This window comes from Sceloporus occidentalis, unplaced genomic scaffold (assembly GCF_023333645.1).
Source record: "Sceloporus occidentalis isolate IW3139 unplaced genomic scaffold, rSceOcc1.0.p SCAF_71, whole genome shotgun sequence".
NCBI lineage: Eukaryota > Metazoa > Chordata > Lepidosauria > Squamata > Phrynosomatidae > Sceloporus > Sceloporus occidentalis.
The window spans coordinates 1,892,296-1,907,299 of NW_028317051.1; positions in this window are offsets into that span (position 1 = coordinate 1,892,296).

Genomic DNA, 15,004 nt, shown 5'->3' on the forward strand with positions numbered 1-15,004 from the left:
GTATTGATTTTCATGTGTCAGGGCTTGAGAGTTGTGTGGTAGGGATACAGAAAGTTAAATGCATTAGGAGTGGGTTAAGAAAAACAATGAACAAATGTGTGGCATGAAACACAGTCTACACAAAGAAATGATAACTGAAATATATGCCCTTCTCTGAAGTTCTTTTATATCGCATATCTTCAAAGAGAGAACATATAATATAAATATTGGTCTTAATTAGCTTTTTTTGGGCTGTCCAGGCTGTCACATATGTTCAGTACCCCAGTGCATTCAACCAGCTTCATAATATCCACCAATAAGTACTCACATGTCAATTGATACAAGACCGGTAAGTATTATTGGAGTATATATATATATATATATATATATATATATATATATAGTAATTACTCAAGAAATGCTTCTTGTTAACATGTGTGAGAGGACACAGAATCATTTTGGAAATAGCTGGAATAAATGTAAACTTTTGCACTGCTTGGTGTCACTGCTTCTGAGAACCCTGGTTTGGCATATAGCAGATGAAACTCGTAGAAGCCCACTTGTGCAGGGATGCAGTCAGTCAGTCCACAAAGGGCCACCAGGGGGCCCAACTTGTATGAGAAAGAAAAAACAGTAATATATAGAGATGAGATTAACTTTAGATCCCCCATCATCACAATAATCAATTAAAAAAATTAGATATATCTTCCACAGCCTGTATAGAAGATCGGAGGGATTCAAAGACTCCCTATTTGAATGAAGCCTATGACATATCACAACCACATTTGACCCACACAAGCACACTCTGATTAGCTCATTGCCTGGTATGATCTCCACATTAAAGGATAATCGGTCACCCCCCCCAACCTGTATATTATCAAATGAATGTATTAAAACCAACTATAGCTTGGGATTTTTGTATTTCAAGCAGCATAGTTGTTTTGGAGATGTATATATATGTGTAAATATATATTTGCTCTTTGGCAAAGGGTAGCAGAAGTAGCTATTGCCCAACTATTAATTTATTTTGGTCCTGGTGTTATGCCTTTTGTCGTTTAGAAATTCTGCCAACAAAAAAATAGCGGAAAAAGGAAGTCCCATGGAAAAAATAATATTTTTCTTTCATCATGAAACACAGTAAAGTTTAGCATTCACTCATTTTGTGCCCATAAAATGTCCTTTATCTTTCCCTACATAATAACCACACTAAGCTGAGTCTTTATGGCAATTAACGTCAGGTGGGTCAAAAGAAACCCCTCTACCAACTGCAAGGATTGACCAACATACCATTATTATAAAAAACAATGACGTTCTACTAAGTTACAATTAGAATGAATTTACCAGGGTGGATACATTTCAGTACATTGAATGTACATTGTGTGTAACTCATTGTCCCCTATGAGACAAGATATTTTGTTCCTGCTGATCTGATGTTTGAGGGTGCATAGTTGCAGGTGTAGTACTCAGAGGCTTAGGGTGGAACCACAGAGATTGTGAGTGGAGTGAGCCAGTTCCCCTGGGGTGTTTCACAATAGATTATGGAGTCTTGGAATTTTTTCTATATTTAATAAATACACATGGATTGGTTTCGTGAGCAGACAACAGTTATGCACCAACTAGATAAAGTATTATAGTATTATAGTATTATAGTTGCAGGACATCATCAGATACCTCTAAATCAGTGATCTACCTAATATATGTATAAGCCACGGCCAGCTTTTAGGAAGTAAAGCACACACAGAGGGTCAGGATGACTATGCTGGCCATTTTGTTTTTCAGTACACATATTACTTTCCCATTTTCTGGCCACCACATGTAGAGTGACAACCTGTAGTATGTGGGACGTATAACTGATTGACTGATATAATAAGTGAGTTTATGTTACCACCCTTTACCACCCTTTACATGAAAAAACTGCAATACTGCACTTTTATTGCAGTATTACTGCACATTTACTGCACTTTTACTGCAGTATTACTGCAGATTTACTGCAATTTTTTTTATATATTGCAAACCTACAGTTGTACTTCAAAGTACTGTAGCTTTATTGAATTTGTACTTTCGTACAAAAATAACTGCAGTACAACTGCAGTACAGTGAAGTACAAATGCAGTAAAACTGCAGTAAATGTGCAGTAATACTGCAGTAAAAGTGCAGTATTGCAGTTTTTTCATGTCCAAAAAACTGCAGTATTTTTTTTGTAAGGGCCACTTTCTGCAGTGCAGCACTTTACATGTTCTGGTTAGCAATATGTAAAAATATGGAAAAATGGCCAATGTGGTGTCTCACTAGTACCTGTTGATTAGACCATTTCATTTGTTGCTATGGAGATTAGAACTGAGTGAAAAAAATAACACATCTCCAAAAATATGCGTGAAGTAGCACTTTCTGCCTTGGAGAAACTCTCAGGAAAAAAAATTGTCCTGAATCTCAAGAAAATGCAGGGTGGTGGGCAGAAACTGATTATTTTTTAGTTTTGGCTTTTCAATGAGTTATTGTGGATGCAGGTAAAAAGGCCTGCTTTTTGCAGTAACTTCCACAAATGCATTTTATTTATTATTCCAGTCGGCTTTAATGGTGATAGAGATGTATTTATGTTGGCCATTTCCTTAGGTGCGAAACAGCATAGCACGCCTAGGGCCTCATTCTGCAGCGGAAGTCCCATCTCTTGACCCCTATGCTCCACCTCAGAAGGACATACAGCAGAGCAGTAACTATTTTGGTGCCCAAGGTCAGGGGTTACATGTATGGGCTGATGTCACATCCACTTCTGAAAATTGATAAAAGTATAAAAAGCTGCAGAGTCATTGCTGCCAGAGGCTCAAGCGCTCCCCCTCTCTTTGTAGTCCCTGAGGGAGCTGCCCCTCTTGCCCTGGGGTAAAACAAACACAGCGCACTGGAAAGCCATATTGCCCAATAAAGCAGCAAAGGGCTCCTGCCCCAGACGTACGTCTTACAGTCTACCTAGGCCAGTACCTTTGACAACATCAAAGCACCTCTTATTTATTACCCCTTTTGTATTACATTTTACTGATTTTATTTCCGGTTCTACCTTGCTGGTGTACTAAGTTTGGAAGGAGCCATTAAATACAATAAATAGTATTCATTTTTTATTCATTTATTTGTAAGCCATCATCAAGCACACACATTCACGTATACAGTACATATTTTAGATACATGTTTTGTGCTTCTACTCACTTTAGTGGTTTATAATCCACTTTAGAGGACTGGCACCCCCACATGTACCAATGACCCACTTTTCTGCACCCCCCCCACTCGTCACCCATCGTGCCTACTGCATGAGGTGACGACTGATGTTCTACTAACAAGAGGTGAACATTATATCTGTGTACCAATGGCATATTAATGTAAGGGCAAACCTGCAACTAAAGTTATTATCTTCTACAAATTTGCATATATAGAGATGAAACATTGTCGTCAATGGGCACTAATTACATTCTTTATACAGGTGCATTTTAGAGAAGGTAAGGTGTCAGTCTTTCACATAAGGTCCTCCACCTTAATTTTACTACAGTGTTGCAAAACTTCTAGCAGTTAAATTTGGAACAGTTCCCAGACTGCTACTCTGTAGCTGTAGTCACACTCACGATTTTAACCTGTTCAGTCTTGGGGCTTTTCATGCCCTAATGACCAAAGCTTTCTTTAAATTTTTACCATATGCCGATTCAAACGCAATTCCCCTTTTCCATGAATAATGTACCCATATAAAGTAAATAGTGTTTTTTAAAGGACATATGGGGCTTTAATCTGATATATTTTCATATGTGTAGTTCATCATTTAGTATGAAAAAATATATAAAAAAATAGAAAAAAAACCACACTTTTCAAAGTAAAGCATCACTAACCTTGTTAACAAAAACACCTCTAAAATGTAATAATTCAAATGTCTTCATTTTGGAAATGCCTCATTTGCGTAGAATTTCCATAGATTTCTGGCAATTATATGGCACACACAGGAATATTAAACAAACACCCACAAAGGTATTTAAAGAAGACACTCCAGGGTATTTCACTAGGAGCATTATCGCTTATCATGTATCCATTTGGCCACCAATCAGCCAAAGTTCACTGAAGCAATAATTTCCTAGCTTTTAAGATTTTGTTGCACAGGTTATGTGTTATGGTAGAGAAACCCAACCAAACTTGTTTAAATGCATCTCCAGATTACCCCACATGCATTGATTTTTTGGGTTTTGTGGGCAGAAAGTTGTTTGCTTAGGAAATTTGTGTAGGTTATGCATCAACTCAAAATAGTCACAAATTCTCCCCTTCTTCTTTCAGCCCCATGACTTGGTTGCTGCACCCCACCAGAAGAACACAAAATAAAAACAAACTAACTTTAGTGTTGTATTCTGTGAAAAAGAGTTCTGGTAGAGAGGGACAGGAAGGACAGCGCTACCTGGAGTCCTTCCTCAACCTCTTTCTAAAGCAGACTCTACACCTTTTCTGTCGCCTTTGTTTGGCACCAGTTGGAAGATTATTCCGTATTTTGGGGATTTGGGAGCTGCTCACCTATGATATTTGTCAACAAATGGAGTTGAAAGTCTAAGAAAACAAACCTGTTTCTAGTGCCATTATATTATACAGCATGTAAACATTATACATGGCAAACTTTTTGTACCAGGTTTTCATTTTACGCAGTGCAAGGTACAGCTGGAAGCACTAATGCTAGATCCAGCCCCCCCCCCCATGTTTCTATTATACTCTATCATGCACTTGGGCTTTCTGACCACTGCATCTCTCTTCTCTGACACACATTGCAAACACTGATAGAAACCAAGAAATACTTAAATGTTTCTGTGATTACTTACATCTTTATGTGATTAAACCTTAAGAGGAATGAATAAAATGACATAACACACTGAACATATCAACTAATGTTTTGTGTAAGTGGAACAGCTCCTTCAAAATGGGCAAAATATCAAAAAAACAACAGGCCGTGTGTACATGAGTTATTCAGCTGCAGCGTTTGAAAAGTTATTTTATTACCATAACATTAGTCCGTTTCAGGTAGTGGCCCAAAATGTTTAAATCAGAACAGCTCAGGAGGCAACAGCCCTACAGCCCCCCTTGGAAGCCCTCCCTCGGCTCATTGAATCACTTTTCAAATATCACTTTTTATACAAAAAATAGTCTGTTATGTATATTGGACTCTAAAGTGCAGGATCTCAACTAATATAAATAGTATAATTTATAATTAACCAAATAAAAGGTACTTTGTTCCCAACATGGGTAAAACAAGTCTAATATGTTTATATAGATATAGATACATATTTATATCTGTTATCTAAGGTCAACCTCAGAAATGTCACCTGTATATTACAGATGAAATGTTGATAAATCCTAATTAACTCTAATTAATCACAAAGGTAAGGGTGTGTTGATTACTGCTTATTAATTACATTATACTTGTATTATTATATAACAAGAATAGCTGTCCCACTTTTCTGTATTTTCCCCGAACTATACCACTCCTATCTCATATAAGCTCAGGTTTGCTCACAGTTTTTCCTAATTTGTTACTCAGTGCCCAACATATACACTATATGGACAAAAGTATTGGGACACCAGACCATTACACCAACGGGGACTTTTAAGACATCGCATTCTAAATACCGTATTTGCCCGAATATAGGCCGCACTCCCCCCCCCCACTTTAAGCCACAATAGAAGCCCGGCTGAAGTGCCGGCAGCGGAGGTTGTCTACGAGCATCGCGCAGACGTTCACCGGCGGAAGTTGTTTGCGCGCATCGCGCAGATGTCCACGGTCTGGCCCTGCTAGACAATAGGGAGTCTGGGGATGCATTGGTAAGTTTGTGGGGGGAGAGAGTGTCATATCTAGGGAGCAGAGTGACATTTCTTGGGGGCAGAGAGGCATTTCTAGGGGGCATAAAGCATATCTGGGGGGCAGAGTGGCATTTTTAGGGGGCAGAGCGGCATTTCTAGGGGACATAAAGCATATCTGGGGGCAGAGTGGCATATCTGGGGGGCATAAAGCATATCTGGGGGCAGAGTGGCATATCAGGGGAGCAGAGAGGAATATCTATAAGTAAGGTACATTATGAATTAAGGGGGGACCTTAAAATGGCTATTGGTTTCCCAAATTTCTGTTTATATATAACATATGCTGACTACCTGCATAATAGATACCAAAAATGTTAAAATACATGTATTCCTGTTCATTAGATACTGTTTTACCATTCCACTAATGTGTATTTTTTGTTTAAAAATAAATGTTTCTTTAAAATAGCACCAAACCTTTAGTGTGTGGCCAATAATTGGGTGCGGCCTATAATTTAGCCAATACGGTACATAGACATTAGAATGTAGATGGTCCCCCCTATTACAGCTTCCACTCTTCTGGGAAGTCTTTCTACACGATTTTGGAGTGGGATTTCTGTGGGATTTTTCCCCATTCATCCAGTAGAGCATTTGTGAGGTCAGGCAGTGATGCTGGACAAGAAGGCTGGTCTCACAATCTCTGTTACAGTTCAGTACAAAGGTGTTTAGTGGGGATGAGGTCAGGGCTCTGTGTGGGCCAGTCACGTTTTGCCACACCAAACTCATCCAACCATGTCTTTATGGACCTTGCTTTATGCACTGGGGCACAGTCATGGTGGAATAGAAAAGAGCCTTCCCCAAACTGTGTCTAAAATGTCTTGGTATGCTGAAGCATTAAGATTTCCCTTTACTGAAAGTAAGGGGCCTAGCCCAACCCATGAAAAACAGCCCCATACCATTATCCCTCCTCCAACAAACTTTACAGTTGGCACAATGCAGACAGGCAGGTAACGTTCTCTTGGCATCTGACAAACCCAGACTCGCCTAACAGACTGCCACAAAGAGAAGCATGATTCATCACTCTAAAAAACACATTTCCACTGCTCCAGAGTCCAGTGGCGGTGTGATTCACACCACTCGAGCCAATGTGGAAACCCATTCCACGAAGCTCCTGCTGCACAGTTTTTGTGCTGATATTAATGCCAGTGGATGTTCGGAACTCTACAGCTGTGGAATCAGCAGAGCGTTGACGACTCAGCACTTATTGCCTCCGCTCTGTGACTTTACGCGGTCTTCCCCTTTGTGGCTGAGTTGCTTCTGTACCTAGCTGGGATGAAATGTCATGAGTTATTGCAAATGTGGCATCATATCACAGTACCACACTTGAGCTCTTCAGAATTACCAATTTTTTCACAAATGTTTGTAAATGCAGACTGCATGGCTAGGTGCTTTATTTTATATACCTATCATACCTATCATACTGATTTGGTTTGAGAAGGTTAACTTAATTATTTCTGGTTGGTCCCAACATCTAAGCAACCAAGAGCCACTGAGTTTAGCTCCCTCCATCTCACAATATATCTATTTATCAGACGATGTACCAATCAGACATATATATATGCAGTACCCCGCATTCATCACATTTTCACTATACAGTATGTACTATAGTACAGCATACTTGAAGATTTATTTTAAAATTCAGTTTAGGACCTTGATTAATCAAACATGTGCATAATGTTCAAATTTACATTCTCTGAAAACATAGAGTGCGCACTGGGATTTGCTAGGTTCCAAAAAGACCTGGGGCTAAAGACCCTTAGTAACTGTGACAAACGAAGGAAATATATAGGACGTATGCCATGAGACATCATTGGTAAGCATTCCTGAAACAGCACAAGCTGCAAGCTCTGCAAGCCACCATCTTGAGCCAGGCTCCATGCGAATGAGAAAAGGTGATCAACCTCATTTAAATCTGCAACCAAGTTTACACATTTATTTTTGTCTTACTATGCATTTACTCCCCTTTTTTTTAAACTTTAATTAATTAATTAAATGTATTTATCTTACTAAACTATTTCCCCCCTTGTAGCTTTCTGGAAACACCACAAGCTGTGTGAAGCCATCATCATGAGCCAAGGGCTACACCGCTAAGCCCTCTGTTCATTTTATTTACGCATTCTCTTTTGCATCCTGAAACCAATTTCCCCTAATTACTACTATTCCTGTTTTCACCCCTACTTTTTTCAATTACCCATATAATTCATTTAGATAATATTATTTGACTACCTTTGTTGCAAAATGAACAGAGAGGAAACAATGTCTACCCCTTTAATGTTGGTTCAGGGCAAGTGTCCTTAATGAAAGCTAAAATAATGAAAGTCTAAAATAAGGCATAACAGTCTTTGGTACAGCATGCACATGTAGGACATCATGTAATATTATCCACAGAAACATGTATGCTCCCTGAGATGGTCCTTAAATAGCTAATTTCGATATAAAATTAAAAGCTGTGGGAGAGTTTTTCAGAACGTGGTCTAGCCCAGCCTGGTTAGTAGGTTTAGTAAGCGGAAATCTAGGCTGGTCAGATAGGACCAGTATAGTATAGGCCTGAAAGGGCTCAAAAAAATGCAGACCAAAAACAGGGCTAAGAATTATTTCCACAGTCTGAAATTGTAGTTTCTGTGTTAAAATATACAATATATTCTAATGCAGAAACTACATCTTCAAAGATAGTGCTGCAGATAGAGAAAATCTTCCAATGTACATATTGTCATATTGAACATAATACATTATATACAGCAGTGACAGGCATCAACGACATATAGAGAGTCCTGCATAAGCGGAAACCTTGGTTTTGTGTTTATTTTCTCAACACATATCATGTACATGTTCGCTGTATTGACAGCGTAGCCAGCACATTTATATCAGTATTAAACCAACTTCATGTTTGCCTCGTCCCAGTGGGTGCAGATCAGCGGCAGGCGAGGACACAAACACTTCTATTTGCAATCTGTTCGCTGGAGGGCTGCTGGAAAACTTTCTGTCAGCTTTTAGTTATAACATATGAACATCTGAGGGTTACCGCCTGCTTCAGAGCGTTCTGCGTCTTGCGGTGCGAGAGCTGTGTTTTACAGAATCCATGTGTGTTTGATACGAGATTAGGCAAAAGGGAAACATAGATTTTACAATGAATACTGACAATCTCTGATTTCCTTGCTCTTTCTTTCTGTTTTTCAATACATCAAAATTCTATATACACATTTCCTGAATACCTTTGCACACACAGTTTACTGAGACATCTTTGTGTTTAGGCACACTAATATTAAACTAGGCAACCTATGGCATGTCAAGCGATACCCTGCATGCAAACACATTTGGACATGAGGTGTATTTTTTGGGATGGGAAATCCCTTACTTTCGACAGGGGCCCTCACTTTGTAACTGTGTGGACTGGTGAGGGAAAAGGTCTTATTCTATTTTTAGGCCACCATGATATGGAAATGCAGAATGAATGATGTGTCCCTTGGAATTGAGGACATGGATACAGTTGCACCTCCTATCAGTAGCGCACCTAGCAGGGGGGGGATCCAATCAGCTTGCAATCTGGTATCACGGCACATAATGTCTGGTGCCAGGGTTTACTGTGTGGCCCATTTGGTGCTGCCACCGTAGTAGTCAATGGTCTATATTTGAATCTTCTAACCACTGGTCTTGTTCCTCACTCTGCTTGACTGGTATTACTCTATTTGCATTGCCTTAGGAGTCCAAACTTTGTCTCTCTGATCCATCATCTAGTGTGATGGTTTATAGCAAACAAATAGTGTTTTTCATTTGGCTCTACTGTAGATCTGTCTGGATACATACTTTGTGTTGATCAACTTTCCTTTATAACTGTATGGTCGCTAAGGTAGCTGTCTTGTTAGATCAAATACTCTCTTATTTGATCAAATACCCTCTTGCTGTGTTCCTGAACACAGCAATCAATCTGAGCCAACTAATCCTGAATCTACTCTGTATTCAGTTCATGACCTGTAGATTTCCTCTACACTTTCCTGGAGTATTCTTGATTGTTGTAGGGTTATTTGTTGCTCATAAATACATTTGTTTATTTTGTGGCAGCAATACTTTTATGCAGCTCACCCTCAAGTCTGGTGATGCCCTACATATAATATATGCAGCTAAGAGTGAAATGACACAATAGGTATATAGATCCTAAGTATGAGCTCATCACAAACTGATCACAAGAACCCTTTCTGAGTAAGTATGAGTCGATAAAGGCAATGCTTCCAAAATCAGAAGTGTTACAACAAGATTGAAGTTTCTACTAAGAAGCAATGAGGACAGTAGTAGTTTAACTGCTATGTGGCGAAAAGTCGCAACTGCTTTTATATGATCTATCACATGTAAGCCTTGTAGATAATAGGCAGTAAATTTAATTCAGCCAGGAACCCCTTATCTGTAAAATTTAGATGTGTTCCTAGAAAGGCAATGAATCTGAAACGTGTTGCATGATCGATTGCATTATATTACATGGCATTTTTTAAAAGTCTAATAGCCCATTGACAGTTTGCATGGAAATGCTTTCATGCTGTTTGGAATCCTTAGGTCCTCTTTAGAGGGATGTCATTGAAGAAAAGGCCATAGCCTTGACCTTCACATCATAGTTTACACGTTCCTATGCACTGAGTGTCTGAAGGGTGCTATTCAGACTGAATTCAAGGGGGGTTTGGAAGCTCCACCATCTGTGCTATGGAACAGAACCCAGGGTCAGAAGGCTGGAGTCCGCAGCTGGCTGACCTGTGTGATAGAGAGATGCGTCTTTCGTCCTCTGACCCTTGCTAGCTGTCTGGGTTAAATGTTGTGCTGTAGCATACTAATGAGAGAAGAGGGGCAAGGTCTATTGAACATTCCTGAAATGGCTTTTTATTAGAGAAAAATAACATCCCAAAATGGAGTTTATAATAGACGTTAGTAAAGACAAGTAAATAGGAGCTTGAGAGCTCATCGTTTACTAGTCATATCCCTGAAAGCATTGTGACATTTGAAGTCTTGTTAGCTCTGTGACCTGTCTGTCTGAAAAATGCATCACTTAAAAGTTAAAAGTGTTTCCTATTGAGATGACAAAGCAGTAGACAATCTGCAGTAAGAAGGGAACAAAACACAGTTGGGTAACATGATCAGTGCCCTGTGTGAATTCCTCCCCTCTGGGCTACTGTACTTACTATATGAGTGCACTTATTCTACCGCCCTTTTATGATACTGAAAATATAAAGTGCATCTGTTAGCACTTACTGAATAAAAATACTCATGTACATTGTTTGGATATACTGTCGCTTAGTTTCATACCCAAATGTCCCAGATTTCAGGCATGGTCCTGCATGGCTGCCCACTTTTGCAGTAGGTGGAGATCATGTGCCAGCTGAGGGCATCCTCTGGCTAATCCAGCTAGCTATAAAAGTAATGGAGCTGTTGTGGCACTGGCCTCTACGCAGCACCCATGTGGCCACCTTACCATGCTCTACAACTGAGTGCCATTTTTGGTATGGGCAGGTGGTCCCTCTGACCATGCCTGCTCCCTTGAATTTTGAAGACCTTTGCTGAATTTGAATCCTCTTCTTTACCAAGCAAATTTGTAAAGGAAAAAAAAAAAAAGAAAAAAAATCTTTAAACTGAATCATTCATTCCCTAATGAAAAGATCATGGTATTCATTAATAAGACCTTCTGAAAACACTAATGCCTAAAACCTTTATCATGGTAAAGTATGGTGACAATAATATGAGGCACATTATATCTGAACAAGCACATTTCAGCTATTTTTTCTGCCCTGGTGACACAGTGTTGTCCTCTCTGCAGGATACAGTGGCTTTATATGCTAATATTCTGTGTGGGTTTTATGAAGTTTTTGTTTTTTTTTTGTGGTCTGCCATTAAAACCAAAGTCTTAGTATAAAATTCATCAGTTTTGCAGAGATGCAAATTAAAGTTAAAACCAGGGACACATTGTCTGTACGCAATCCCAATTAATTGGGTGGTAGCAAATACATAATATTGAAACATAATTGATAAACAAAGAAGTACAAATTAACAGTGATCAAGTACATACCTATAAATAGGTAGGTTTGGATTTGAGCGCTGATAACTTGTTCTTTATTGTTTGTTAAATAATCAATGTTATCAATTGGTTCTTGCAACAGAAGAGGCTGTTGATTAGAAAAAAGTAGACTACATTTTGTTCCTATACACAGCGGCACTTCTATAAAGAACCTCTGGCTTTAAATTAAGACTGGAATGTGATATTTACTCTTTAAATGGGAACACTAGTATGATAAAACTTTTTGGCAAATATTGTGCCATTTTCTTAAAAAAAATAAATAGTTTTTAAAAAAGAAACCATTTTAGGCTGCTGCATATTAGCCATTTGTATCTATTCTAACTGTTTTATATGAGCTCAATCTACTAGAGAGATACCCTGACTCCTTACCATGCAACTTTGAGGTAAACAATAGAATGGCTTGGTCTTAATTAACCAGACTTTGCCACTCTGACTAAAACAAGTCTACAGGGGAAAGGACATCATTGCCACAGACAGCTTCGTGTGGTGTTTAAGTAGGGAAAGCCTGAACAACAAAAATGGAAGCCTCCAGGGCTGCAGACAAAGCCAAATAAAACAATAAAAAAACACCAGAAAAAAAGTGTCAATGCTAAGCCCTATTATTTTATGCAGCACTGTATTTTTATTATTTTTCCATAGGACAATCCTTTTAAGAACAGCTTCACAAGCTTAGGCTCCTGGTCCCATAAAGGTTGGTATTAGAATGCTATGGGTACTTCAGCTGGTCTATTGCCATATAACATCTCTGTAGCCGACTCTTATTGGTTTATATTTAGTTGGCCATTTCCTGCCATTTTCTGCAGTGTAAAATAATGTACATTTTACACTGGATTAAAATGTTGCTTCATAATAATAGGCTAGTAGAGGACATTATTTTAAAACAGCAATATTAACAGTTACTTTGTGTCTCCCGATCATTCACAATTAATTAGAATCTACTAAGGGAATGCCCCCCCCCACAATACTGTATACATTGCTATTCTGCATTTGTTAATTGATTCAGCATTGCTCAATTTTATGATGTTAATATACCTGCAATTATGGGAAAGCAGGGGAATGTGGAATGCGTGGGGGGGTTTAATGAATTGTTAATTAAATTAATTAAGAGCTGTGGCTCCCCAGAGAAGTCTGTTCATTGAGTTTCTCAGGGTAGGAGTGTTTTGCTCAGGATACTCTATTATTCGGTACACTGTAAATTTAACCCCTTGCCAGAAAGGAATGCCCTAACACATTACTCCACATTCTAGCACTAAAGGGTAATTAAAGGTAATGTGTTTTAAGGGTCAGTCTCACATGGTTTTAAGCCAAACGGTGAACTAATGATAGTCATTTGTTTACAAAAGAAACCATTTCTATAATAAGGATAATTTCTAGTGTTTTTCTGTAAATAACGGAAAGAGCTTTGCAATATTGCTGAATACTCAAATCCTTCCCCAATACATTTGTTAATATAACATTTTTCTTTATTCAAGAGGGAACACTTAATGTTTGGTTTTGTCTTCCCTGCTATCTTTTATTGTTAAGGGGTACCACTGATGTTTTACTCTTAAAAGCAATAATTTCATGTAACGGAGATCACAATTCATAACTCACCAGCTCAAATTTCCTGCTGTTTTTTTTTCTGTATGTAAATGGGTATGCATGTCTGATAAACACATTTTACTACTAATGTATGTAATCAAGGGGGGCTGGCCCAGGGGGGCAATTGCTGGTACACAATTCTTCAAACTTCTTCCGGCTTGGACCAGCCTACTAGGCTCTGAAACATAATACAATGTTATATGACTCTGTGGTAATATTAGGGCTGGTCACACAGCTTTAAAGAAGGTCTCTGGTTTGTGTGATAGGAGTGAGGTGTAATATTTATGATGTTTGATTGATAAGTGTGTGCAGAGTGAGTTGTGATAGGTGTGATGGGAGTGAGTTGTGATGTGTAAAGGGCGTGACGAGAGTGGTGTCTGGTATGTGTGAGGGAGTGAGGCCTTATACGTAATAAGTGTGATGAGAGTGACGTGTGGTAGGTATGAGGGAATGAGTTGTGTTAGCACTTAGATTTTGTGCTAAGTGAGTTCACTCTTTAGACATTTTTAGCGCACCACCGTTTTACTATGCAAATAGTTGATTAAATAACACAAGGAAACTATCTCCTCCTGCCAAACCTGTTCAGTCTCTTCCATGGGTGTGATTACACTTATCAGCTATAGCTGCTTCTTCTGGATTCAACACAATTTGCCCTGTAAATATCAGTATGAGCCAGTTTAATTATGGATAATTATATACCTACAAACAAAGGTTGAAGTGGGTCAGACCGAACACCATTCCCATTTGCACAGTTTGTCACTTCTTATATTAGCTAGGCATTGTATACACAACACTGGATGTTTACATTTCTGATGGGTTATTATTAATGAAAGCATGCACATTTTTAAACTCCACTTACCGCCATGGGAAACAATCTGCAAGACTGATAACCCATCCACCATACTTATATAGGCACTCCATCCTTTTTAATGAGTAAAGCAAAGCGGTCCCTTTATATTTTCTTGCGGCCCCCATTGGAAATGCATGGAAGAGTCTGCAAAATCCCCTCATGCATTTGCCCCTTTCCCCACTGCCCAGTTATTTGCTGTGCAAGAGGTGTGCATCGGGTTAAATGCTAGTCTCAACTGCAAAGAGGGAGAAGTTAATTGTGCTTTCAGTGCCTGTGCACTTATCTGGCTCTCCTGCCTTTTCCCCCTCTATCCTCAGATCCTAGGCTTGCAGGACATGTGTTTGGCCAACAATACTGCTCACCAAGGTGCATGCCTGTCATCCTAAGCAGCGGGGATATCCAGCGCTTACTTGCACCTACCACTTATTGGCTGCTTCTGCCAGAAGTAGCACGAAAATAAGAACATTTAGGGTGTGGTGCAATGAAGATTCACCTAATGGTGACCTTAATATTTTTTTATTCTTGCAGGTTAAGTAATTATATTAAAGTATTTATGAAGTACTTCAATATCCATTGTTTATTGATGAGGTTGCATGAGAATGTCCCTTTAATTGTTGTTTCTTCCTAACTTAACTTACAACTGAAGCTTTAGTATATAAATATTTATGTAATTAACCAAA